Source organism: Mauremys reevesii, linkage group 12, assembly GCF_016161935.1.
Source record: "Mauremys reevesii isolate NIE-2019 linkage group 12, ASM1616193v1, whole genome shotgun sequence".
NCBI lineage: Eukaryota > Metazoa > Chordata > Testudines > Geoemydidae > Mauremys > Mauremys reevesii.
Genome location: NC_052634.1, coordinates 8,689,545 through 8,715,430, shown reverse-complemented (window position 1 = coordinate 8,715,430; position 25,886 = coordinate 8,689,545). Strand labels below are relative to the sequence as shown.

The 25,886-nt window shown below is 43.3% G+C and overlaps 1 long non-coding RNA gene across 2 annotated transcripts in view; it reads left to right on the top strand.

The window, feature by feature from the left end:
* The window catches only part of LOC120375502, a 251,891-nt gene that overhangs the window by 121,376 nt on the left and 104,629 nt on the right, over positions 1–25,886 (top strand). For both annotated transcript variants that reach the window (XR_005586586.1, XR_005586587.1), the window contains exon 3: positions 25,507–25,645. This is a non-coding gene — a long non-coding RNA (uncharacterized LOC120375502). The remainder of the gene's footprint in view (positions 1–25,506; positions 25,646–25,886) is intronic.

The window sequence follows — 25,886 nt, the reverse complement described above, 5'->3', positions numbered from 1 at the left end:
AGTTCATCTTGTCTTTATTTCCATTCACAGAGCCCCAGCACTTGCAATTGTTCTGTCTGCTCCAAAGCCTCTCTCCACTATCCTCTGTGCTTGCTTCCATTGTCACCCCCTTACCCAATTAGTACCTTGTTAACCATCCACACCTGCAGCAGTCTCACTCTAGACAAGTGTGCTGTTGCTTTTAACCCTTTGTCTGTACATTACTAAGCATGGGCCACAACATACTGTGCAGCAATTGAAAAGGAAATGTATGTCCTAGCATTTGCAAAACGCCTGCTTTAAATTCCTTCATGGATATATACAAAATAGACCACAGGGCTTTGAGAACCTGATAAAAAAGGGGGGAAATGCATTTGAATCTGCCAGGAGGTACTCCAGGGGTGGGGACCCCCATTACAGAAGACTATTCTATAAATGTCTATTACGGGGATTCTTGCACCTTTCCCAGAAGCTTCCCATCCTACCCCAGCATTCATAGGTTGATGCTTACACACAATTTGATGTGACTCTTCTGTGTGACTGGCAAAGAGTTATTTATGATGGGGCAGTACAAGCAGAAGTCTTTAGCGTTCAGTGCTCTAAACCACAGATGATATAGAAGAGTATTTTATACAGAGCTACATACTCTGTGATGTAGCTCCTTGGGTCCCAAAATGCCATAATAAGGAACCCAGAAAGCACAAACAAACTACATGCGGGAGTTCACCTCAGAATTGCAGCTACTTCTGAGATGATGCACAGCTGCTGCTTAACCATGCACAGCACCTTTACACAACAGCTTGGCACAATGGAGCCTTGGTCCATGACTGGAGCTCCTAGATCAGGGGTTCGCAAACAGGGGGTTAGAACCCCTCAGGGGGTCTTGAGGTTATTACATGTAGGGTCGCGAGCTGTCAGCCTCCACCCTAAACCCCTCTTTGCATCCAGCATTTATAATGGTGTTAAATATATAAAAAAGTGTTTTGAATTTATAAGGGGGGTCGCACTCAGAGATTTGCTATGTGAAAGGGGTCACCAGTACAAAAGTTTGAGAACTACCATCCTAGATGCTACTGTAATACAAATAATGCGTGGAAAACAATACTGTGCCTCATTTAAACTGCAGGCAGGCACAATGGAAAGAAATAGCAAGAGATAATGGAGAGCCATCAATAGGAAGCAATAGACACAGTTTCTAAGCATCTATCTGTGATTTAAACTAGAGGGCACAGTGAAAAGAACCTTTCCCTCAGTTGTTGCATCCTAGCCATGCTTTGGAATTACCTGATATGGATCATTGTTGATTATCCTTCAAAGATTGTGTTCTCATTTTCCAACCTGCATCTGAAGTAAGAGATGCAAATATCAGAAAGAGTCGCTATCCAATAAAGACGGGGTCATCCAGGAACTGAGTGCTGAGGGTGGGATGATTGTGCATGTCATTGAATTTTATTCATTGAGAGACCCTCGAAGCAGTGGTGGCTGGGTGTACTGTAAACTCTGACATATCAGCACAGTATCTATTCCTGGCACAGTGGGCTGATGAAACCCGATTTTGTTCCTCTTAACACAATTGGTGATTAGCACAGCTAGATTCATAGATTCCAAGGCCAGAAGGGACCATGGTGATCATTTAGTCTGACCTCCTGTATAACACAAGCCATAGAACTTCTTAAAAAATAATTCCTAGAGCAGATCTTTTAGCCAAAGATCCAATCTTGATTTAAATTGGTCAGTGATGAAGAATCCATCACAACCTTGGTAAGTTGTTCCAATGGTGAATATAGAGAGAGTGCACAGCAGTGCTATGGAAATGTGACAATAGGTCGATATATGTGGTAGAGAAGAAAATATATTTTGGAGGGCTCCCCAAGGAGGATGTCTAAGGCTGAGGAATATCATCCAGTGTGTTACACAGTTGCTGCTTCCCAGACCACCCATCCAACATCCAGAGAGCAACAAAACTGTAGACCACACATTATATATAATCTACAATGATCCGATTTTCCAGTGACTTAGCTCTTGTCATTACAGGACTTAAATATGGTGGAGTTTGGGTTTGAGAGGAACTATGATCTTGTGGTAAAGGCACTGAACTGGGACTCATGAAAACTGGATTTGCTTGCTGTCTCTGGCAAGGACTCTGTGTGACCTTGATCTTTCTGACATCCATTCCCTATCTGTGAAATGGGGATAATAATAGTTCCTCTATCCCTCCTTTTGGTTTGTCTTGTTGGTTTAACCGGTAAGCTGTTTATGACAGGGACGGCTTCTTACCATGTATATATCCCTGCACAAACTCAGTTGGGACCTGAATGCACTTCTGTAATAATAAACTTTGGGGAACTGGTATATTTCAGAGGACATAAACTTTCATGTCAAGGTAGCTGGTTCCAAGCCAGCACAAGCCATCAGTGATCTGAAGTTACTATAATGGCTTTTTGTGTCTATGTGGAATGAGGGTCTCGTTTAAGTTCATAGTGGACATAATCTGTCTCTCTCACCTAGTTACTTACATGGCTCCAGTCACTATAGCAGGTGGATTCCTCCCAAATATTTAATCATAAAAGTGCCGACAACAATGGGTATGTTTTTGGCCCCTTGTTAACGTCTCTGTATAAATACCAAGGATTGAATGGGTCATGGAGATCTACTGGAGATGACCCCACAAGGTCAAGAATAAGGAGGCACCAATGGGGCAATGTTGGGGGATGTTGGTGCTGCTGCCCATGCCGAGGTCTATTCCATGGATGAATAAAGGGTTTCAGTCTCCAGGGTTGTCAGCTGGCCCCTTCCACCTGCAGCAAACCCACTTAGAAATATGCCGATTTGCTGTCAGGGCACATGTTGCTGCTCTTGGTCAAGCCCTGCAGTTTTTCCACTTAAACAGCTGATCGGTTTGCTGAATTCGAATTCTGACCCTAGTTATCAAAGAGGACAAGAGGGCCTGTAATGTGGTGGCCTGTCTCTTGAAGAACCAGAGACCTGGAGCCAGCCAGCCTTGCCCCAGTTAGCCTTGCCCACCACACCTGGGGTGGACTATGAGGGGGTTAGTTAGCAGAAACAGCTGGGTACAGAGGAGCTAATTCCCCTGTAAAGAGCAGCAAAAGGTGGGGAGAGGGAGATAGTCAACCAGTGTAAAACTGGTATGAGAGATGTCAGCAGCTGCCTGCCAAGGCAGGAAATGGCTACTGGGAGTGCATAGACTCTCTCAGGGAATCCTGAGCTATCAGGTGGGAATTGAGAGAGACAACACAGACTGCTGGGAGTAAGTAGGCTCCAGCAGGGAATCCTGAGTTTGCAGGGGGAAAAGAGCTCCAGGCGGGGAAGGCCTGGGAGGCCCCCGGTGTGCAGAAGACTGGGAGTTTGTATTTGATGGAGATTTGAGAACTTTATTTTTGGAATGATTTTGTTATTTTAATAAATCGACCCCCGAGGGGGGCGGTGTTAACCCAGAGAGGAGTTTGTTTTGGTAATTTGGTTGCGAGAGCCCTGAAAAGTGGGGGAATTGAAGCAGAGCAACCTCTGGTCAGGAAGGGGGCGCTCAGGAGGCAGCTGACTCTGTTACAGGACCCGTTAAATGTTAAAGTGGAAACAAGAATTTCATTACTAGTTGTTGTTTACCATAGCCATATCAGTTTCCCCCTTGGCTAATCCCAATGCTGCTACTCACCCCAAAAAAACAGTATCTCCTCACCTAATAGCTAAGATTTAATAGTGAAGCACTTGTAATGAGTTCTCGTTGCAATATGTAAAAGATTTCAGATATAGAATAGTACTTTGACTGGTGTATTGTGAAGTGTCAGGATGTTAATACTGTATGTGTTAAATGGCTAGAGCAAACCATCTTTGTGGGTTCTGTTGTCAGCTTTGTCACTTACTGACCATGCAACCTTAAGCTCACTCTTCATCAGTGTTCCCATCCTTAAAATGGGGATAACGACACTGACCTATCTTGCAGAAGGCCTTATTCTCCTGTTTCAGGATTCAAGTTACTTCCATTGGGAATTAACTGTAAGCTGCAGTGGGAAGACAGGACTCCATGGACGTCATGATTAATTAAAATGTATAAAGTGTGTTGAGATCCTCAGATGGAAGGTGCAAAAGAAGCCCTAAATATTATGACTTAATTATTATAGAACGAGAACACCCAGGGTGAATCCCCTCGAGTGTTTAGATTTGGATCTAAATCTGGATGTAAACTTAGCATCGTCTCTAGTTTTAAAGATTTAATATATTAATTAAACAAGTCTGTTGGAATAAAAACCCAGCCCACTTTGTTCGGTGGCATCTTGGATTATATGTTCTTTTGTCGTGATAGTGAGCATGTGAACAACATTGCATAAGTCCGCATTGTCCAATGGGCCCAGCTAGTCATTGCTCCGATTTAGCGAGGCTATATAGCCCTATGGTTTTAAATCATTTAGTGCTGTTTAAAATAGCTGTGCTCTTTGCTGTATATAGCTGGCTGCTGCCAGCAGCTTGCCCACTCAGCAGATTTCCTAAGTCTTTCATCACCATTCCTGCAGCCAATGAGAGCTCACCCTTGTTCCGAGACCTCTCACTGAGGAGCAGAGCAGTGAGGGCCTCACACAGCTGATTGGCAAGTCGTTGTCCAATCGGTGGCTTGAAAGCAGCCTGTCTCAAGCACTGATTAGGCTGTGTTCAGTCCAGACTGTATGCAGCCCCCCAAAAGCTGCAGGTAGCTTAACAACCACCCTCCCCAACCCAGTAAGCAGAGCAGCCTGCTGCTAACAAAGGAGGCTCTGTATCCATTCCCTAGAGAAGTGCACCCGTAGCCTTAGGAAACCAGTGGGAATGACAACACTAAAACTCTCTGCATGACCACAGTGGGGTGAGAAGCTGGTGAATAGCAGCACTTCTTGCTCACATGGCCAGGAGCAAGTGGTGCCCGTTGTTGGGGGTGAACCATATAGCAGGCCTGGGCACCCGCTGGTGGGATCCCACTATGTCACCATACGTTAGTAAGAGGATAATATCATGCACAGGTTCCTACCATTGTCTAGCCTGTTGGGTTGCAAACAGAGCTGCACCCTGCTTTATCTTCCAGCAATGCAGCATAGTGGGCTTGGGACTTGGGTAGTGGAAGAGAGAGGACTGTAGGGAGAAGAGAGGACATTCCAGCACAAATGTACCTACCGAACCTCCCGCTCCCTTGATGGTTGGTGTGCCTGTCTCTGAAAGAGCTCGTCGCTTGTCCTACAAAAATGATTTGTTAGACAAGTACAGCAAGAGTTGAGAGCTGGGGAGGGCGGGGGGGAGAAGGAGAGGAGGGCAGAAGACCTTGGGATGGATTCAGGAATGACTGATGGGCTTGACTGAGAATTCTACCCATCTGAAACCTTGCAGAGGGGAGGGAGAGGAGGGGAAAGAGGCTGGATGTCTGCTGCAGTGTCATTCTATTTTATTTCCAATCACCAAATGCGAAACTGGTTTTAAAGAGATACACGCCAAGAAATACAAAGCATGCACCTCGCTCTTAAAACTGCCAGACAAAGGGATCCGAGGCGAACACCCCAAACAATGGGTAGTTCTTTCCCCTCAGGCCGTTGCCTTTCTCAGCAGCGGTTTATTTCAGGTTTAAATAACATTCAGTAAAGGAATGAATTAAAGTGGTGACCTTGGAAAATGTGGCTGGGTTGTTTTTTTTTTTTCTGTCTGACAAGGAATCAAGTTCAAATCATGTATCACCGGAGTTGCTGTGATCTGGATCTCTTACTTGTTTCTTGGCAATAATAACATTCATATTAGAGTATGATATCATCCTCTCATCTTCTCCCTCCCTCTTTCTAACCCTCTCTTCTCATCCTTTCCCTTTCTCTCCTCCTCTCCCTTTTTTTCTCTTTGCTTGCCAATTCAGGCATTCTCACATACATTACCCCTTCCTTTCATCTCCAGAATGACCTGAAATGACCTTTTGCCTGGCACTGGACGTGACTCAACTGATAATAGCAGATACTTGGGGGCCTCAAGCGGTAGATTGTCTGAGCACGTAGAGGGGGGGAAAGAAAAGAAAAGAAAAAGGACCTTTTTTAAAGGAAAGCATTAGTTTCTCTTTGTAGCAGCATTTCCTGCAAGGTAGCAATTAATGACACATTATGCTACTTACTGACTGTTGCATAAAATCCTCCAAAAGCTCCTCTTAGACTTTGTCTGTCCCAAAGCTCTATTATATTTGAGGAAGGAGGGTCTGGGAGGGGGGTGGATAAATCTGTCTCCAAATGGTTAAAATGCCGTCACCGGAATACTTATGCCACCAGCTACTAGCATTCTGCATTGCGTCTCCTATGTCTTTGTGCCTCCTGTTTCAGCCAAATACTTCGTGAAATGGCACAAATTTACTTTGGTCTGAAATAATCAGCATGTTAAGATGCTTAATCTTTGCAGATGTTTATTTCTTTGTTGTCCTGTTGAACCTTGCTTCTTTGTGTAACTCTAACCCTTCATATTACGGACTTGCCTGCAGCCAGCTCCACTGATTTTTTTTTTTTAATTTTAACTATTTATTTGGATACCCAGTGAGGTTGGGAGAGTTACCACAGCAACGACTCTGAGTCTTGAACATGAAAGGGCTCTTATTGTGCCATGTGCTGCCTCAGAGATACAGAGAAAGAGAGAGAGTTCCTCTTTAAAGAAACAATGGCAAGGCATCATGTGAACTTCGGAGGCTTTAGTAGAAAATTCTGAATGGAAGAAGATGGCGCTACAATAAGCTGCATTTATTTTTATAGAACTTTGGGAATATATCTTTTCCTCTCCCTTTTCTGTTTGCTAGTCCATTTATCTAGTTTGTCCATCCTGTACATATACCTGTCTATTAGAGGAGGACCTGGGCTAAAATTCTGGATCCAAACACCACCAGACTTGGAGAGATGTTCAAAAACCAAACCTAGGTCCTGATCCTGCAATCAGATCCATATGGGTAGACCACCTGCACAGGCCCATGGAAATTAATGGGGCTCCACATGACTGCCCGTGCAGATCAGAATGCAGGATCAGGGCCCTCGATCTGAGTGTTGCAGCTTTGCTCCATCCCTTCTTTGAAGAGAAAGGGAAGGCAGAAGAGCTCAAAGGCCAAGAAATGGTAGCAAACACAGTATGTATATGCCACACTGTCAAAGTATATTTATTTTATGTATTATTTGTACTGTGGTGGCCCTAGGAGACTCTGTCATGAGCCAGGACCTCATTGTGCTAGGTGGTGTACAAACACAAGATATAAATATGGCCCCTGCTCCAAAAAACTTGCACTCAAAATACTGCCTACCAGTGGTCCCTGCAACAGATTCAGGGCTTGTCAACATGGGACGTTACTGGCCGGCAAGCTAGGGTGTGAATCTACAGCTCACTAGCTTGCCGTGCAGTAACGTCTGCATGGACACTGCTCCCAAACTTCCATATTGTGCTCTGACATACTTCCGCTGGAAAGAGGAGAACATCAAAGTGCACTGTGGAGAGTGCACATTAGCAATGGCCACACAGGATGTTTCTGTGCGGTGAACTAGTGTGCTGTAGACTTACACCGTCAGTTACCATGCAGGGACATCCCATGCAGATGAGCCCTAACTGTACCTGGAGATATTCTGCATGTAGAATGGCCTTTAGAAAGTAGAATTATAATCCTTTGGATTTACATCTGAGATTCTCCAATGGATTGAAATGCTTTACTTGTATCTCACAGCATACTGTGGGGGTAATTCCCTTTTAAAACCAACCAGGTTATTTAACCAATATTAATTTTAGTCCCATTTTTTCAGAGGGGGGAAAAGTGTAACCTTGAGCTCTGTGCCTCACAGCAGGTGAGTGGCAGAGCTAGGGATAGAACCCTGGAGTTGACTTCACCCCTCGTTGCCTGCTTTAACCAAAAGCTAATGCATTTACTTTGGAAGAGTCTTTTGCATAAGTCAGGTTTTTTTAATTACTACTTTGAATTCAGAGTTTTGTCACTATTTGGGGTGGGGGAATAGAATAGCCATGGGGAGTTTGCTAAGGAAGAGTAGAGAGAGACTGGATCAAGGTGCCTTTCCAGAAATCTCAGCTCTTTCAGCTGGAAAGGTTTGGTTTTGTTTTGTTCGGGGTTGGATGAGCTGCAAAACTCAGTGTGAAGTTCTGCCAAATCCTCCAAAGTTTATGTAGTTTATGGAGGGGAGACTAGGTAGACCCTCCCAAATTCCACATGGCTTCCACACTACGGTTTCTAGAACTGGCCAAAATGTTTTGAATTTTGCTGAAAAATGTCATAGAAACATCAAATTTTGACACCAAAAAGTGGGAGGGGGCAATTTCATTGAAATTTAACATTATTCTTGCTGCATTAAGTCAACCGTGTGGCACATGTATAGTGTTTTCCATGCCTCTTTCCGTTGTGAAACATAAACCTCACTGTTTTAATCTGTCATTAGTGTCTAATATAAAATAGAGAGGACTAGCAACATGGCTGAGTTAGCCTCGTGGGAGCAACTGTCACTTTGTGAATCCTTTGATTTCTGAGTTCTTGATCTCATAATCCTGTTACTACAGTGTGTGTGTGTACGTTGAAACAACAACTGGGAGGTGTGATTCCCTGTTCGGGTAGGCATACATGCAATAGACCTATTCAAGCTAGCGCACTAAAAATAGTAGCGTGATTGCAGTAGCAGCGCCAGCAACTTGGGTTAGCCTGTCTGAGATCCCAGGTATGTACTCAGTCGAGACATATGTTGTGTGTGTGTGTGTGTGTGTGTGTGTGTGTGTGTGTGTGTGTGTGTGGAGACATATGTTTTGTGTGTGTGGAGTGAGAGTAGAAATGTTCCCAGCACATCGGTATAATAAGATTACTTTTCTCCAGTGTTGTAATATATGTACTTTGAGAATGTTTAATATTTGAATAACATTGTCTTAATACTTATGAATTACTTTCTCTCTGAAATGCAAGTTCAAACCCTACTTTTATTAATTACCTGGGTTTGTAGATCTTTCCTTTAAAGGACACTTACTAAACTGAGTCAAGTGGATTAAAATTACTGTTGCAGATGAAGGACAAGGCAAATCATGGTTTATTGCCTGAAAAGCTGAAGTGATGATTGCATATTCCTAAGCATGTTAAATTGTCAGCTGACTAAATGTCTGCTGTAGTGCTATTGTAAATGACTGCTGGTCTCTTTTTAATACGCAGGACATCACCACAAAGTTAGGTTCAGATGCGTTAGGAGAAAATCAGAACTGAACTTCCTTCTAAAATTCAAATTAAACTAGAACCTGCAACTTTTCTTAGATTTAAATAAAAAAACTTTGATGTAACTTTTATTTCTTTTTAAATAAGCAAGTGTAGTACACTTGAAAATAAGTATCAGATCTCCTACAGGCTGGTCCACAGAGGATAATAGCCTACCACTGTCTGCCAATTAACAGAGCTACTCCTTTAATTCAAGCAGCACAGGCCATGCTCTGGTGTTGAAGATACCAGGTTCGAACCTCTCTGATAATATTGGGAAATAATTCTGCAAGCACTTCTGTGCTTCTTGGTTTGTCAGGCTATATGTCAGAACAACAAAGTTCAGATCCTTGCCCAAAATTTGGGGGAGCAGGGAACATCTGAAGATCCAGGGTTTTTTTGCTGCTCATTATAAAGGTAAGCGCCAGATTCAGACCTGATGTGTACATTTCCATAGAACCTATGTATGTCCTCTTGGCACCTACCTATGCCCTCCTGTAGTGGTTCCTGATGTACTCCTTTCTGCTGGTTCTTGGACGTATTAGTTATGCCAGTGCAGAGTCCCAGAGACTCGATGGTCTGATTCAGAGGTGATGTATAATTGAGGGTTGTAAGTCACACATTGGTAACTGGGAGTGAGTCTCAGTCCAAGTTTGAAGGTGTTTAAAGCATGTACATGGTGGTATAACTTGTGCTTTGAGGGAATCAGCAGAATTTGTACGTTAGACCAACTCAGACTCTGAATTTGTCTGAAAGTTTGCAACTGTAGCATTTGAGGGTGCTCAAATCCAAGGCATTGGTTTGAGCCACACTCTAATATTGTCCTTAAATGGAAATACTGAAATATAACAAGAGGCTGTTCTTACCTTTGTACCCTGGCAGAAATCAGGAGGGAGACTTAAGTGATTTGAGCTCCTCCACACAGTCAAATGACAGGGTTTGGACATACGTCGCAGCAGGACTTGTGCTCTGACTCACCCTCCTCATAGGGTCTCAGGATCCAAACCTGAATGCTTGCTGACCTGAGTCAGACTGATTTGTGTGGGGGCAGAAGCAGGGCTTCAGCTCAAACCCGAGTCAGAGTCTTGGCTTAGTGTTCAGTGTAAACATTCCCTAAGGCACCAAACAGCCATCTGCTGCTAATGGTTTTTGACCACAATCTCTTCAGATTCAGGCTGGATTTGAACCATTTACTCAGAGGCGAAAGGCGCTATAGCCCATTACCGAGGCTGAGGCATCTAGTCCTCCATAATCAAATACTTAACCTCTTAACTTAAAAATGTTTGGGGGGAAAATTGCTGAGAGGAGCTTGGATTATTATGATGAATTCTTTTTAGAGTCATTGAGCGCGTGGAAATGGCCGTTAAAAGCATTTGTATGGCTTAGTAATTTGGAAATGGAGAAACATAAAAAGGAAATTTTGTCTGCAGCCTGCTGGATTGTGTTTGTATGTCTTATGAGACATTGAGCTGGAAATGCCAGCATTACTTAAGAGTTTTGACCCTTCAAACTCAGGTCTCCTTCCAACTGGCAGGTGAACAGTGCTAACCAAACAACAGTGCTTGGGTCTATTTAGCTGAGTTTGCAACTATTACTCTGTTTTCCTTAAGGAGAAAGAAAGAAAGAGAAAGAATTAGGAAGGAGGAAGCCTTTCTGATCGGCCCCATCTTGCCCCTTCCTGGCATGTTTGACTTTAACCCTACTGTACTGGCTACCTTGAGTGATAAAACTTGGAGTCTGTGTTTCTAACTGAGACAGTTTTATTTGGAATGGGGAATTTGGAGTCAGGACACGTGGGTTCTGTGCTCAGCTCTGCTATTAATTTCACTGAATGATCTTGGGCAAGTTACTCAGGGTTTTTTTTGCCTCACTTTACCAATCTGTAAAATAGAGATAATGAGGGCTTCACTGCTTGTTAACTAATGCTTATGAGTAGACTGAGATCCTCAAATGGAAGATGTGACATAACTGCAAAGCATACTGTAATCCATCAGAGCCCCAAATCATGCTGTTCTTACTGAGGCATGTCTGGGCATTGATCTTGCAAAGTGGACTGTGGGATTTGGATTTAAGAAGTTCCTTTAGAGAGCTGGTGAAAAAAATGAGAATTATTTAATCATTTTCAGGGTTTTTTTGGATTTTTTCTCCCCCATGAAATGATCTATAATGTAGCATTTTGTTTTAAATCAGTTCAAAACAAACAAAGTGGTTTTCATTTTGATCCCATTCAATTCCAAAAGAAAATTTCAGTTTTCCTTGGTTTTTCTTCCCCCCTCTTTTTCTCCCTTTGGTTAGCCCCCCCATCCTCTTTTGAAGGGGGAAAGAAAGGAAACCCCATATCAAAAACTGAAAAATGTTCCTTTTTAATTAATTTCATTCAATTTTTTTTTAATTTCTATTTGTTATATCATAAAACTAAAAAATTGCAAACATGAATATTTTTGTATTGTTGAAAAAGCCATTTTTCACTGAATTTTTCAACCGGCTGTAGTTACTATTAAGGCAGACTATGGTCCAAATCCTTACTGCCAATGGTCTTTCAGTGGCCTGCATGAAATGAGTTTGGTGTCTCAGTCCACTTTCCACTGGGCAGGTGTCCAAAATGGGGATAATGATACAGACTTTCTTTGTAAAGCGCTTTGAGATTCATTATCTGGAGGATGGCGTGGACTGCACTCTCAGCAAGTTTGCAGATGACACTAAACTGGGAGGAGTGGTAGATACACTGGAGGGTAGGGATAGGATACAGAGGGACCTAGACAAATCAGAAGATTGGGCCAAAAGAAACCTGATGAGGTTCAACAAGGACAAGTGTAGAGTCCTGCACTTAGGACGGAAGAATCCCATGCACTCCTACAGACTAGGGACCGAATGGCTAGGCAGCAGTTCTGCAGAAAAGGACCTAGGGGTTACAGTGGACGAGAAGCTGGATATGAGTTGACAGTGTGCCCTTCTTGCCAAGAAGGCTAACGTCATTTTAGGCTGTATAAGTAGGAGCATTGCCAGCAGATTGAGGGACGTGATCATTCCCCTCTATTCGACATCGGTGAGGCCTCATCTGGAGTACTGTGTCCAGTTTTGGGCCCCACACTACAAGAAGGATGTGGAAAAATTGGAACGAGTCCAGCGGAGGGCAACAAAAATGATTAGGGGGCTGGAGCACATGACTTATGAGAAGAGGCTGAGGGAACTGGGATTGTTTAGTCTGCAGAAGAGAAGAATGAGGGAGGATTTGATAGCTGCTTTCAACTACCTGAAAGGGGGTTCCAAAGAGGATGGATCTAGACTGTTCTCAGTGGTACCAGATGACAGAACAATGAGTAATAGTCTCAAGTTGCAGTGGGGGAGGTTTAGGTTGGATATTAGGAAAAACTTTTTCACTAGGAGGGTGGTGAAGCACTGGAATGGGTTACCTAGGGAGGTGGTGGAATCTCCTTCCTTAGAGGTTTTTAAGGTCAGGCTTGACAAAGCCCTGGCTGGGATGATTTAGTTGGGAATTGGTCCTGCTTTGAGGTCCCTTCCAACCCTGATATTCTATGATTCGATAATTCTATGAGATCTCCTGATGAAGAGCACAATACAAGAGTTAGGTATTGATACTATAACTGCCCTTAAGTGCTGTTGCAATTGAAGCCTTTGTTGGCAGCCTCAACAGGGAGACCAAAAAATAATCATTAATTTACCCCAAAGACTGATTTGCACTCTCAATCCCATAAAGTCAGTGTTGAGGCACTTTTGCAGAGCATTTGAAGCTTGCATTGCTGTAGCTGTTCTCTCGATAAAGAGAGGACTAGAGTACAGGGCTGACAATCCTAGATCTTTCATGAACATTAAGTTCACAACAACAAATAAGGTTTTGAAACAATCATTGTGGATTCATATATCCCCACAGACTAGTAAAGGGTAAAGTTGGTACTTCGATGTTGGCTGGGTTGGTGTGTTTAGATATAGGTATAGATATAATATATATTGCTGAGTCAATTGTTGAGTCTGTTATGAGTGAATTGTATCTTTCATAGCTTGTTACGGGCGCCAGACGTGGTCTCTTGTTTACATAGTTAGTGCAAATCTAAATAAATTAGTGACTAAAATAAATACTGTTTTAGGCTCCTATGAGCTTCTTTGGGTTAGGTAGAAATGTAAATGTAGAGCAATTCTCATCTCAGTCACATTGATGCAATCAATCCCAGTGAGATCTGGATCCTGCAAATCTTCATGCTCTTTCCATATGTGAGTAAGTCCATTGAACTCAATGAGACTACTCACGTGTGTTTGCAGGATAGGGGCATGAGATGTCAGCCATGTCAGTGAGGGCAGAATATGGCCCACTATGTACTTGGAAATAGTTTTTTAAAACTGCTGGGACAGATCCTCCGCTGTGGTGAATAAGCTTAGCTCCATTGACCCCAGCTGAGAGTGTGGCTGACTGCTTGTATTAAATATATTTTAAAAAAAAAAACACTTTCTCTCAAAATTTACTTTTGCTTTTATCATCTGCTGGGTAAATTTCTGTTGGAGTTCACAAAGCTTAAAGCCCCCTGCACAATATATAAAATAGATAATTGAGCCTTAATCATTTTGGTGGTTCAGTAATACAAGTAAGCTGTCTTAAAGTGTACTGGGTCATACCTTCCTGAATCCTTGAATAAGAAGAGTTGTAATGCAACATGTATCCCCCTTGTGTCTTTGATATTTAAACAGTAATTTACATAGCTGGCTTTTCTTCTTTTGATGCATAGGTTATTTAAGTGGGTAGGTCCCATTAATGATGATAGGCTACTTGTACAAATCTCCTGCATATTGGTAAAAGAACAGACACTGTTCTAACAGCTCCAAACTATTTGAAGTTTTCTGTAGTGGTTTCTCTTCTGCTGTTAGTGAAAGATCTGTTTTACAGCACATCAAGGTCTTTCACAAATCAAGTGTGAACCATTTTCCCATCAGTCAGAGAGCTCCCTTTTCAGTAATATGATGCAGGAGAACACAGATTTAGCATTATGAATTGTATCCCTAAGTGATGCTTTTACAGCATTAATCCAATCATTGATTATTGTTGTTTAAACAACAGAGTCCAAATTCTGCAAAGACTTACTAGTGGATTTAGCTATTAATACTGGGAGCTAATCTTACTGACTTTTAAAAAATGATGTACTTATAAAAACAGGGTATTTTAAAAACTGCTTCTCCATTGGGGCAACTTTACTGGGGTTACATTTTGTAACTGAGATATGAATTTATTCCACTGCATTTACATTTCTAGTAAATGAAGGGGCACAATTCTATCCCTTGTTTTGTAGCACTTCATAGCTAGGTGTCTACTACTAGCCCTGAAATGGAGTGTGGTGATGTATGAAACTGCACAGATGTGTTAAAAGTCCCATCAGTGGGACTAGTCACAGTAGCAAACATTGTACTCAGTAGTAAGATGCACAGATACTATGGTCATGTAAGTATTCAAAGAGAGAGAGAGAGAGAGAAGTGTTTGCAGAACTGAGCTCTTACGTGCCAACTTTAAATCCACTGAGCACTTCACATACAGCAAGACACTTACTTTGGCCCTGGGAGCTTGTAATTCAAATGAACCAGTTGCTGAGCAGAAGAGAGAGGGTGTAGGGAATTACAGATGAAAAGGAGGAAGAGAAAAGGATTCCTGGAAGAAGTCAGATTTGAAGGGCAAGGGAAAGGTGTTGGATAAAAGTGGAGGATCATTCAGGTGAAATAAAAGCAACCAGGCTGCAGACAGAGAAATGAAGTGGTGGGTGAAAGGGATAAGATTTATGGAAGAGATCTGGAAAGACCAACATGGAGAACAGATGTGGAAGATATACTAGCAGGGCCTTCCAGATGGCAGAGGGGGATGCTCTCTCACTAACAGCGGGGAGGGACAGAGAAGAACAGTCATGCTGGGTCAGACCAAAGGTCCATCTTGCCTGTCTTCCAGCAGTGGCCAATGCCAGGTGCTCCAGAGGGCATGAATAGAACAGGAAATCATCAAGTGATCCATATCCTGTCACCCATTCCCAGCCTCTGGCAAACAGAGGCTAGGGACACCATCCCTGCCCATCTTGGCTAATAGACTATCCTCCATAAATTTATCTAGTTCTTTTTTGAATCCTGTTATAGTCTTGGCCTTCACAACGTCCTCTGGCAAAGAGTTCCACAGGTTGACTGTGTGTTGTGTGAAGAAATACTTCCTTTTGTTTGTTTTAAACCTGCTGCCTATTAATTTCATTTGGTGACCCCTAGTTCTTGTGTTATGAGAAGGAGTAAATAACACTTCCTTATTTACTTCCTCCACACCAGTCATGATTTTATAAATCTCAATCATATCCCTTCCTAGTCGTCTCTTTTCCAAGCTGAGAAGTCCCAGTCTCATGAATCTCTCCTCATATGGAAGCCATTCCATACCCCTAATCATTTTTGTTGCACTTTTCTGAAACTTTTCCAACTCCAATATATCTTTTTTGAGATGGGGCGACCACATCTGCACACAGTATTCAAGATGTTGATGCACCCTGGATTTATATAGAGGCAATATGATATTTTCTGTCTTATTATCTATCCCTTGCTTAATGATTCCCAACATTCTGTTTGCTTTTTTGACTGGCGCTGCACATTGGGTGGATGTTTTCATAGAACTCTCCACAATGACTCCAAGATCTCTTTCTTGAGTGATAACAGCTAATTTAGACCCCCATCATTTTATATGTATAGTTGGGATTATGTTTTCCAATGTGCATTACTTTGCATTTATCAACATTGAATTTCATCTGCCATTTTGTTGCCCAGTCACCTAGTTTTGAGAGACCCTTTTGTAGCTCTTCACAGTCTGCCTGGGAATTAACTATCTTGGGTAGTTTTGTATCATCTACAAGTTTTGTCACCTCACTGTTTGCCCCTTTTTCCAGATCATTTATGAATATGTTGAATAGGACTGGGCCCAGTACAGACCCCTGGGGGACACCACTATTTACCTCTCTCCATTCTGAAAACTGACCATTTATTCCTACCTTTTGTTTCCTATCTTTTAACCAAGAAGCTGCTGGAACGCAAGCGGAGGGAGCAGGAAGCCATTTTTAAATGTTCAGGAAGTAATGCACCTTTAAATGTGTAGTTACAATGCATCTGCCAACTGTTTAGCTGTCCTTGGTCACTTCCCTTTAAAGATATGTTGACACTGCAGTTAGGAGAGGTGATTGCAGCACAAGTAGGCATGCCCAGGCTTACCTGCTAAAAGGAGCAGCAAAGCTGCAGCAGCCTGAGCTAGCGGCCTGAGGACAAGCCTGCCTTGTACCCTTGGTACGTACTCAGGTGGCTAGCCCATTCCACCAGCCATGCTGCCCTGACTTCATAGCTGTTTTTGGTGAGCTAGTTCAATCAAAACGAACTTGGGTTTGCCTACATGTGCTGAAATCATACTGCGAATGCAATATAGATGTACCCCTTATAACAAATACCATGAAATATATCGAGGCTCCCAAAGTCAGGGTTTCAAGGGGCCACTTTGGAAAACTTTGGCTGTAATTTCTCTGCACCCCCATTGCTTCATCTGTGAATATTAAACTCACAGGGGGGTTGTGAGGATAAACCAATTAGGGCCAGATCATAACATCCCTTACTAACCCGAGTAGTTTCACTGTCTTTCATATGGCTTCTCATATTTATCCTGGGGTGAAAATGGAAAGGTACTAGTAACATCTCAAGTAACCAACTTTTTTTTTATTAAGTACTGGGAAAATTCAGCCATGGCTGATTATAAAGAAGAGGGTGTGTGTGTATAGAAGCTATTTAGATTGCAAAATCATTGCAATAAAATCAGGGAATGCAGAATTTGGGTTGTTCAATTATTGTGCCTTTTCCCAGCTCCCTCCCCCAGAATGTGATGAGTTAAATACAGTGTTAAACGACATATATCTATATAATGTAATGCGTAATTCAGGGTTAAAGCCTAATCATTCTGTAACTGCTGTGAAATTTGCTTTACAATGTCTTTCCATTCCCCCCTTTCCAATGTACTGTAAATGCTGGCAATGACCATTTTCTTTTTTGTTGTTGAAGTGCCAAAGTTGAACTCACCAGTGACTTAAGTGGAAAAAAATGAAATGGATCCATTTGTTTCATTAGGATAATGCGTGTCCTGTGAAAAGCACTTGGAGTTGGAATGTAAGGCAGACCACACTGGCTTTGTGCTGAGAGATGACTGGGAAAATGGATGTTGCTCTTTGGTTTTTAATGTACTGGCTCTTGTTGTGAGTATATGAGTGTGTGTGACACACTCTGCTCTGATATGGGACATGGTATCACCACCAGCTAAGGGAGTTCTGCTTTAGTTTAAGGCTAGAGGTTTGTCCATTTGGATCTGACAGATTAGGGTTCTATGCTCAGTTTCCCAGGTGGATGGGTGTTACCTATATAGTCATGGATTTGTTATTGTTTTTGAGGCCGCTTTTAGGAAATACACATCCTAAAAACACAAAATTCCCAGACCATATCAGACCCCCGGCCCATCTAGTCTGGTATCTTGATCTCAAAAAATGGCAAGTAAGAGACGCTTGTGAGGAAGGTACACACATCCCCATAATGGACATTTATTGCGTAGCCTTCTGTGATGGGTGGCCCCCATCGCCTGGCAACACAGTGCAGCACTGCGATTAATTCTCTGCCTCGGCCCCGAGTGGCTTTCAATAAGTCCAGTGAGGCTTATGTATATTGAACAGCGCCCCTTCAGAGGTCTAGTTTATTTAACCTAAAGGCAGCACATTATGCAGATAGGCCTCTACCCCAGGATCCTAGCTGGAGGGGGCAGGGGCTGAGTTAACCTCAGTCCATCAACCCCACTAACGTACAGGTCCCTTTCTTGATTTGGAACCCCATTCTGCGGCCAGGGTCTCTTGTCATCAGCTGGGAGGGGTCTCTCCTCTTGGGTCAAGGTCCCCACAGAGGTCAAACCATGACAACACAACAGCATATAATTCCTCTGATCTGGGGCTCCTGCTTCTGCCTGGTGAAGCCCTTCCATTGGGACCAAATGTTGCTGAGGCTTGGCATTTATAGCTCTTCTCTTCTGGAGTCTCCCTAGTTTCTCTCCTGGATTGTACCACCATTTTTCTGGATGTATTTATTGGGACGCATCTTATGCCTGGGAGTAGCACTGCATACTCAGTGCTCAGCTAAAATAACAAAGGTGCAGGCACCACTATCAAGTATTCCCTTGAAGAGGACACGTTTGCTATCACTTTGTGTCACCCCTCCTTCATTCAGCTTTATGTTGCCTGGAGGGAAGGAGTAATAAGCTGCTGTCAGAAATGTCACTGTTTCTTTCTCTATTACAGTAAATACAATAACAGTGCAGAAGAATCACTGATACACCACACTCTAAATACTTGTGAAATACAAGGTGAACAGGATAGGTCAGATCCTCAGCTGGTGTAAAACGAGGTAGTCTCTTTCACTTTAATGGATCTATGCCTATTTACACTAACTGAGTATCTGGCCCCGTAATTTTGGCTAATCCCTGTGTGCGGTGGCATCCCATTTAACAATCAATAGTCTCAACAACTGGAGAACATTCTTTAAGGGTTTTTTGAAAAACCCAAACTTACGTTGTACTTTAAGATGTTGTCTGTGGTACGTCTACCCTAAAACCTGCAGCACAGCCATGGCTGGCCCGGGTCATCTGATTTGGGCTTAGGGCCATAAACTTGCAGCATAGACATTTGGGATCAGATAGGGACCCTGGGCTCTGTGGCCCTCCAGCTCATGGTGTCTCACAGCCTGTGCTCCAGGCTGAGCCCAAATGTCTGTGCTGAAAGTTTATAGCCCTGCGAGCCCGAGTCAGCTGATCCAGGCCAGCTGCAGGTTTTTTTATAGCAGTGTAGTTGAACCCCGTATTGCAGGAAGTCCTGATTCAGCCAGTACATTGACAATTGCAAAGGCAAGAGTGGTGCCAGAGAATATTTTGTTTGCCGAGTTTCCCTTTTCATATGTAATTTATTCTCTAGTCTTGCTGTAAAAAATTAAATTTGAATCTATTTGTTGTCTGTGGCTGGAGCTTTTTTGATTAATGTATATTGCCTTGGTGGTGCTAAGTCAAATTCATCATAGCAAAATCCATACACTAATAATAGCTGGCTCTTATACAGCACTTTTCATTAGTAAATCCCAAAGCACTTACAATGGAGGGCAGTGTCATTATCCCCATGTTACAGATGGGGAAACAGATGCAGAGAGATGTAAAGTGACTTGCTCAAAGTCACCCAGAAGCAAAACCAGGAACAGAACTCAGCTTTCCAGAGTTCACAATCCAATGCACTCTTTATTAGGCCACATATTTCTTCCCCATCATAGCAAATCCTGTATTTAAAGAAGCTACCATAGACTTTCATTGGTGTTTGTCTGCACTTTAGCTTTCATGCATCCAGATGCATTCTGGGGATGGTACAAACTAGTAGGCTCTATATTAGTGGGAGTACAGGATCAGTAAGTTAACTCAGTATTTTTTCTCTTGTTTGTGCACACTTCGTGTGATTTAAACAAACCATACGGGCAGTGATAATCAGGTCTCAGAGGTTAAATATGATTGAGAGCATCCAGGGTGCTAAAGGAACTTGTCTTGGTGACTTGATAGGAAGTATTTCACCTACTGAGTTAGTACTGAAGTAGCGCTGCAGTGTGTTGTGAGCAGGCACTGTGCTGTTATTAATACCTTGGCACAGTTCTTTAGCTGGTGTAAATATAATAAGTTACACCAGCTCGGGATCTGGCCCCATGTATTAGATGAAGGATGATATTCAAAGCCAGAAGGGACAATTATATTGTGTAGTCTGACCTCCTGTATAACACAGGCCAGTCACCCGGTTACTACTGTATTGAGTCTAATAACTCATGTTTGGATGCCTTTCTGGCAGACATGCTTTAGTCCATTTTTATATGGATGTATGTCCTAGAGATTTTTTGCCATTAACAATTCCAAGGCACCTCAGTATTCCGCCCAAGTTCCAAATTGCACGTTTCCAATCTGCCTCCTTAAAATTCCTCCTACAACTTTAATTTGGTATGATAGTCGTCACTTCCTGCCCTAACCTGTCCTCACCCACATTCCCACCCTTCACAAAATAGCTTTAATTTTTATCTCGCTAAAGAGCATAGCAACCAAAGATCTGAGCAACCAGAACAATCTTCATAATGATGACACCAGCAGAGCCAGTGCTAGGCATAAGCAGACTAAGGCTATGTCTACAGGTTTTGCTGGCATAAGGGATAGTGTGCACAGAGACATAGCTACTGCTACTCGTTGGGGGTGGTTTAATTATGTCGACCGGAGAGCTCGCTCCCGTTGGCACAAAGTGGCTGCGAGAGATCTTACAGTGGTGCAGCTGCGCTGCTGTAAGGTCTCTAGCGTAGACATGGCCTAAGCAATAGCTTAGGACCCTGAGCAGCTCAAAGGTATCCCCCATTTGCTTTTAGTATGTGTTGTGTGTGTGTGGGGGGGTCCAAAATATTCCTGCTTAGGGCCCCCAGTGTGCAAGCACCACCACCAGAAATGGCATCTGGTGGGAAATATTTCATTGTTAACACCAGGCATAATTGTAGTGCCCAGCCTGGCCTCTGGTAAGCACTTACAGGTAGATACTAGCTCCCCATATGGTAGTGCTGGCACGTTCAGTAGTGCCTGCTGTTTGCATATGGGAGAAAAAATCATGAAGGAACTCAAATCCCCCAGGCAAGAAGATGCTGTAAATAGTGTGGCCAAGTTTCAGACTCTCACAGTTCAGTGGGACAGGATCCAAGCTTATCTGGTGTCGGGAGAAGGAAGCATTTTATGCATCCTAGACACACTGCCTCAGCTGGATTTACTAGCTCTGGAAAGGGCACATGTTGGGCTCTCAACAGAGTGGCAACGTCTGAAGCAACAATCGTTCCTCAGTGGATCTTGCTGAGTGTGCGCTGGTGGGCTCTCTCACCAGCCCAGAAAGAATTGATGCCATGCCAGATTCTGTTCCAGGCTCTCGCCTCAGGGCACAATTTATTTGTTAAAAAGAATTTAGGCATAATCTCAAAATAAAGTAGTTCCTCTGCCCAATATTTCCCCTCACTTCTTGCAGCCCTTCGAGGTCTTTCCCTGACCCAGGGACTTCTGTTCCTTGCATTCTCACTCAGCTTGCCTTCCTGCACATCTCATAATAGTGAGCTTCTTTCCACAGCCACCAGTCCTAGTAGAGGAACGCAACGTCCTGCTCCTTGCAATTTCTCCAGCCCAGCTGAGTTCTTGCTGACCTTTTTAAGGACCAGGTGCTCCTTAGGCTATCATCTGAACCCCTTGCCGGACAGGCTCAGCAGAGAGGCGGCTTATTGGTCACAGGTGGAGCTAGCTCCATTTCCTGTTAATGGGGCCAGTCACTCTGTGACAATGAGGATCACTTAGCTAAACTTGGGGTAGCGTCACTGCCTAATTATAAACACTGCATCATTGGCCTACGGGGGGCTGGATAGCTTCCAAATGCCAAATAATTCAAGAGAGAATCATTTTTTGGACTCGAATGCCCCATATTATTTTTCTTTCAAGAAGAAAATTGGAGATGGAACGCATTCCACTTGGACAGAGGATTCGTCTGCAAGCTAGGCCAACGCTCTGTTAAATAAGTCACCGTGCCAAGTGCTTATGGGTAATTAGGCATGAAGGGAATCGGCAGTCTGCTCCCTCCATTGTGTCACAGGCTACGTATTTGCAATGTGCCTTCAGAGTTGTAGCACTCAAATAGAAAATGGGCCCTGGACATACAGCCCCACAAGGGACTCAGTTAGTTTATCGATAATGTTACTGGAACATCAGAGATCTTTGTGTGACTGCGGCATTACAGCTCTTGCTCTTCACGCACTGATTCTCTCACTGTGATGCTTTAAAGAAAAATAAACTCGTTTGCCCTGGTAACTCCTATTGTAGTGAACGAGGACCACTATCTAACACAGGGATTGGCAACCTTTGGCACGCGGCTCACCAGGGTAAGCATGTCCCTCATCCTATGCTGCTTCCCGCCACCCCCATTGGCCTGGAGTGGCGAACCATGGCCAGTGGGAGCCGTGATCGGCCGAACCTGTGGACGCAGCAGGTAAACAAACCAGCCCGGCCCGCCAGGGTAAGCATTCTAGCGAGCTGCGTGCCAAAGGTTGCTGATCCCTGATCTAACACCTCTTGATGCCAAGGGCTTACTGACACGATAGTAAGTGGCAACAGGAATTTCATATAGTTCTGTTGGATGGTTGCGATGCACAGTTAGGAATAGGGTGACCAGATGTCCTGATTTTATAGGGACAGTCCCAATTTTTGGGTTTTTTTCTTATATAGGCTCCTATTTCCCCCCACCCCCGTCCCGATTTTTCACATTTGCTGTCTGGTCATCCTAGCTAGGAAGAAAAAGTTGGAAAGATGGTCCAGGTATAGAATCCAGTGCATTTGCCTGCTTTTGTTGCCCTCGTAAAGTCACTTGTGAAGGCAAGCTTTGTTGTGTGAAATGGAAATGTAGCAATGGGAAACCTCCTTTGGTCTGTGTGTTTAGTTTTGGTTAGCAGAGCATAGATACTGTGACAGACCCAGGCCAGTGGGGTACAGGAGTCTGGTAGAGGGCAAATATGCTGGTCACTGGCTGAGTAGTTTTCTGTTCCCTGAGTGACCAGAGCAGGGGCTGCACTAGAGTAATCAGGAACCTGCTAGAACCAATTCAGGCAGACAAGCTGATTAGAACACCTGCAGCCAATCAAGGCAGGCTAATCAGGGCACCTGGGTTTAAAAAGGAGCTCACTCCAGTCAGGCGAGAGGGAGCCAGAGGAGAGGAAGTGCGTGTGAGGAGCTGGGAGCAAAAGGCGCAAGAAGCTGAGAGTGAGAGGCTGTGCTGCTGGAGGACTAAGGAGTACAAGCGTTATCAGACACCGGGAGGAAGGACCTGTGGTGAGGATAAAGAAGGTGTTTGGAGGAGGCCATGGGGAAGTAGCCCAGGGAGTTGTAGCTGTCATGCAGCTGTTACAGGAGGCACTATAGACAGCTGCAATCCACAGGGCCGTGGGCTGGAACCCGGAGGAGAGGGCGGGCCCGGGTTCCCCCCAAACCTCCCAACTCCTGATCAGACGCAGGAGGAGTTGACCCAGACTGTGGGGAAGATCACTGAGGTGAGCAAATCTGCCAAATAAGCGCAGGACCCACCAAGGTAGAGGAGGAACTTTGTCACAATACTTATCCAAGCCATGTTAACATTTCTTGTTAACGTATGTTAATATTTCTTGGTTTGATACAGGGCACAAATACAGCAAGGCTTGCCTTTGTCGTGGATCTTTCTCTTAGAACCGTGAACAAAAGTAGGAAGTGCAGAGATGTATGAACTCAACTTCTGAAATGTAATTCCTGTTCCAGGCAAGAGATTCAGATGTGTTCCTAGTTGATCCAAACTAGTGCAAACCCAACCCAATACAACGGTGGTTAAAAAAGATCTCTAACTCTAAGCTGCAAAGTTCAGGAAGGTTTTGGTTCACCCAGTATAGAGATCAGATCTGGATCCGATCTCTTCCAGAGTTGGGAGTTATTAACCCACAAAGTTCAGGTTCAGCCCATCTCCAGTTTCAAATGCAGGTCCCTGTTCATTTCTAGAGAACTCCACTGAAGTTCATGGAGTTAATCGGGGATGAATTTGGCCCATAGAATTTGTAAATTCTAATTACAGGGTTGCCAACTCTTGCAATTGTATCCTTTTTGTAGTTTTAGAGAATTTGTATACAGCAGCTGGAAGGGTGCTTCCCAGCAAAGGTAGACACGCATGTGTCTAGCTCTCCTCGAGCTAACATGCTAAAAATAATCACGGTTGGGGCTAGCTTGCCTAAGTACTACTCAAAGGGTTGAGCAAGGAACCACTGTCTGTGTTGCTGTGGCCATACTGCTAGGTTTAGTGCACTAGAGCATAGTTAGCACATCTGTCCAGCTGCAGTGTAGACATACCCTTGGTGGGAGTCTCATGGTATTTGGTGTTTTTACTATCAGAGGGGTAGCCGTGTTAGTCTGGATCTGTGAAAGCAACAAAGAATCCTGTGGCACCTTATAGACTAACAGACGTTTTGCAGCATGAGCTTTCGTGGGTGAATACCCACTTCTTCGGATGCAAGTCATCCGAAGAAGTGGGTATTCACCCACGAAAGCTCATGCTGCAAAACGTCTGTTAGTCTATAAGGTGCCACAGGATTCTTTGTTGCTTTCGGTGTTTTTACTAAAGCCTCAGCTCCTGGAGTCATGAGACTATCAACTTTCATTTAAAAAAGAGTAAGTTTCTGGGCCTTATGGTTGTGGAGAAAAGCTGGAAAATGTGATCCAAGTATAGCCTAAATTCTCAAAATCCAGACAGTAAATAAAAAGAACCCCCCTACATTATTATTAGGTTTTTAAAACTCGTAATTTTAAAGTCAATTTTATGATTTTTGGGGGGAGGGGAAGGGGTTCGATTTATGATATTTTGAACACTTGAAGATGGCAATATTGTAATTATTAAAGTGCCAGCAATGTGCTCCATCCTGTACAGATTATTGAAGCAGTCAGACCTCGCTGTCTAAGGCCCCAGTCTTGTTTTCATTGAAGGTAATGGCAAACTCCCCTGGACTAAAAAAGGAGCAGGATTGGATCCTAAATATTTAACTAAATCAGAAGGGCGTATTGTGTCTCTGGCTGATCCATTCCTATGCTAATTGAAGTATCGTTTGTAGGGGAACCTACAGATCTAACTCTGTATGATGAATTTCAGCAGGAAATGTTTTCCTTATTTTAAAGCGAGTTTGGGAGAAATAGATTTGAAAGAAAATTGCCTTATGTTATCAGCACATTTAACCATTATTTAAATGCTGGTCCAGTTTTATTTTCTTAGGGGAGAGTGTCACTTTAGCTGAAGCATAAAGCAAACTCTACCAAGTGTAGAAAAAAAATCACCCTGATGTGTCCTATTTGACAAACTGACCTGCGGGTCACAACCTGAGTTTATTGATCTGTGGGGCCTTGTCTGGGTATCGGGCCTGTTTTCTGGACTTTGGTTGCAGCTGCATTCCTGACTTCTGAAAGAGTAGGGGGTGTGGACTTCCACTAGGAGTAACCACTGGGAAGGAAGTAATGTTCATTAAGTGTGTTTCATGCAGAGGCAATGCAGGACTAAGCATGCTCAGTGTAAAAGCTTGTCTCCTTTGCCTGTCAAGCCCTGTGTTTGAACTCGCTCCAGAATACTGGATTTACTTTTCACAAGGAAAGAATACCTGACTGGATTGCATTTTTCCTTCTTTCTTCTCTGTAGTAACCAGAAGATTGGAAACAGTATTCTTTTATGATCAGTTCAGTCTCAGTAATGCAATGTGCTTGAATGCAAATATAACTATTCCAATGGAGAAAGAAGGGGAAACTTTGCTACCTGCGAAGTGAAGACTTCTTCTTAGGTCAGTAAAAAGGGCGAATAGAAACTATGTATTCCAAGTACTTTTGGCAGTAGTTTAAAGTTTTTTTTCCAACCCCACCCCACCTCCTCAAATATTTTAATATAAATTATATCAAACTTTTTTAAAAGTTAATTTTCTAAGCTAAACAGCAGCTTTATTGTTATTCTATGTCTCTAATAAGATAAACCTGTTTTACATGAAAATGCTGTGACAAAAGTTTATTTTTTGTTTGTTTGTTTTT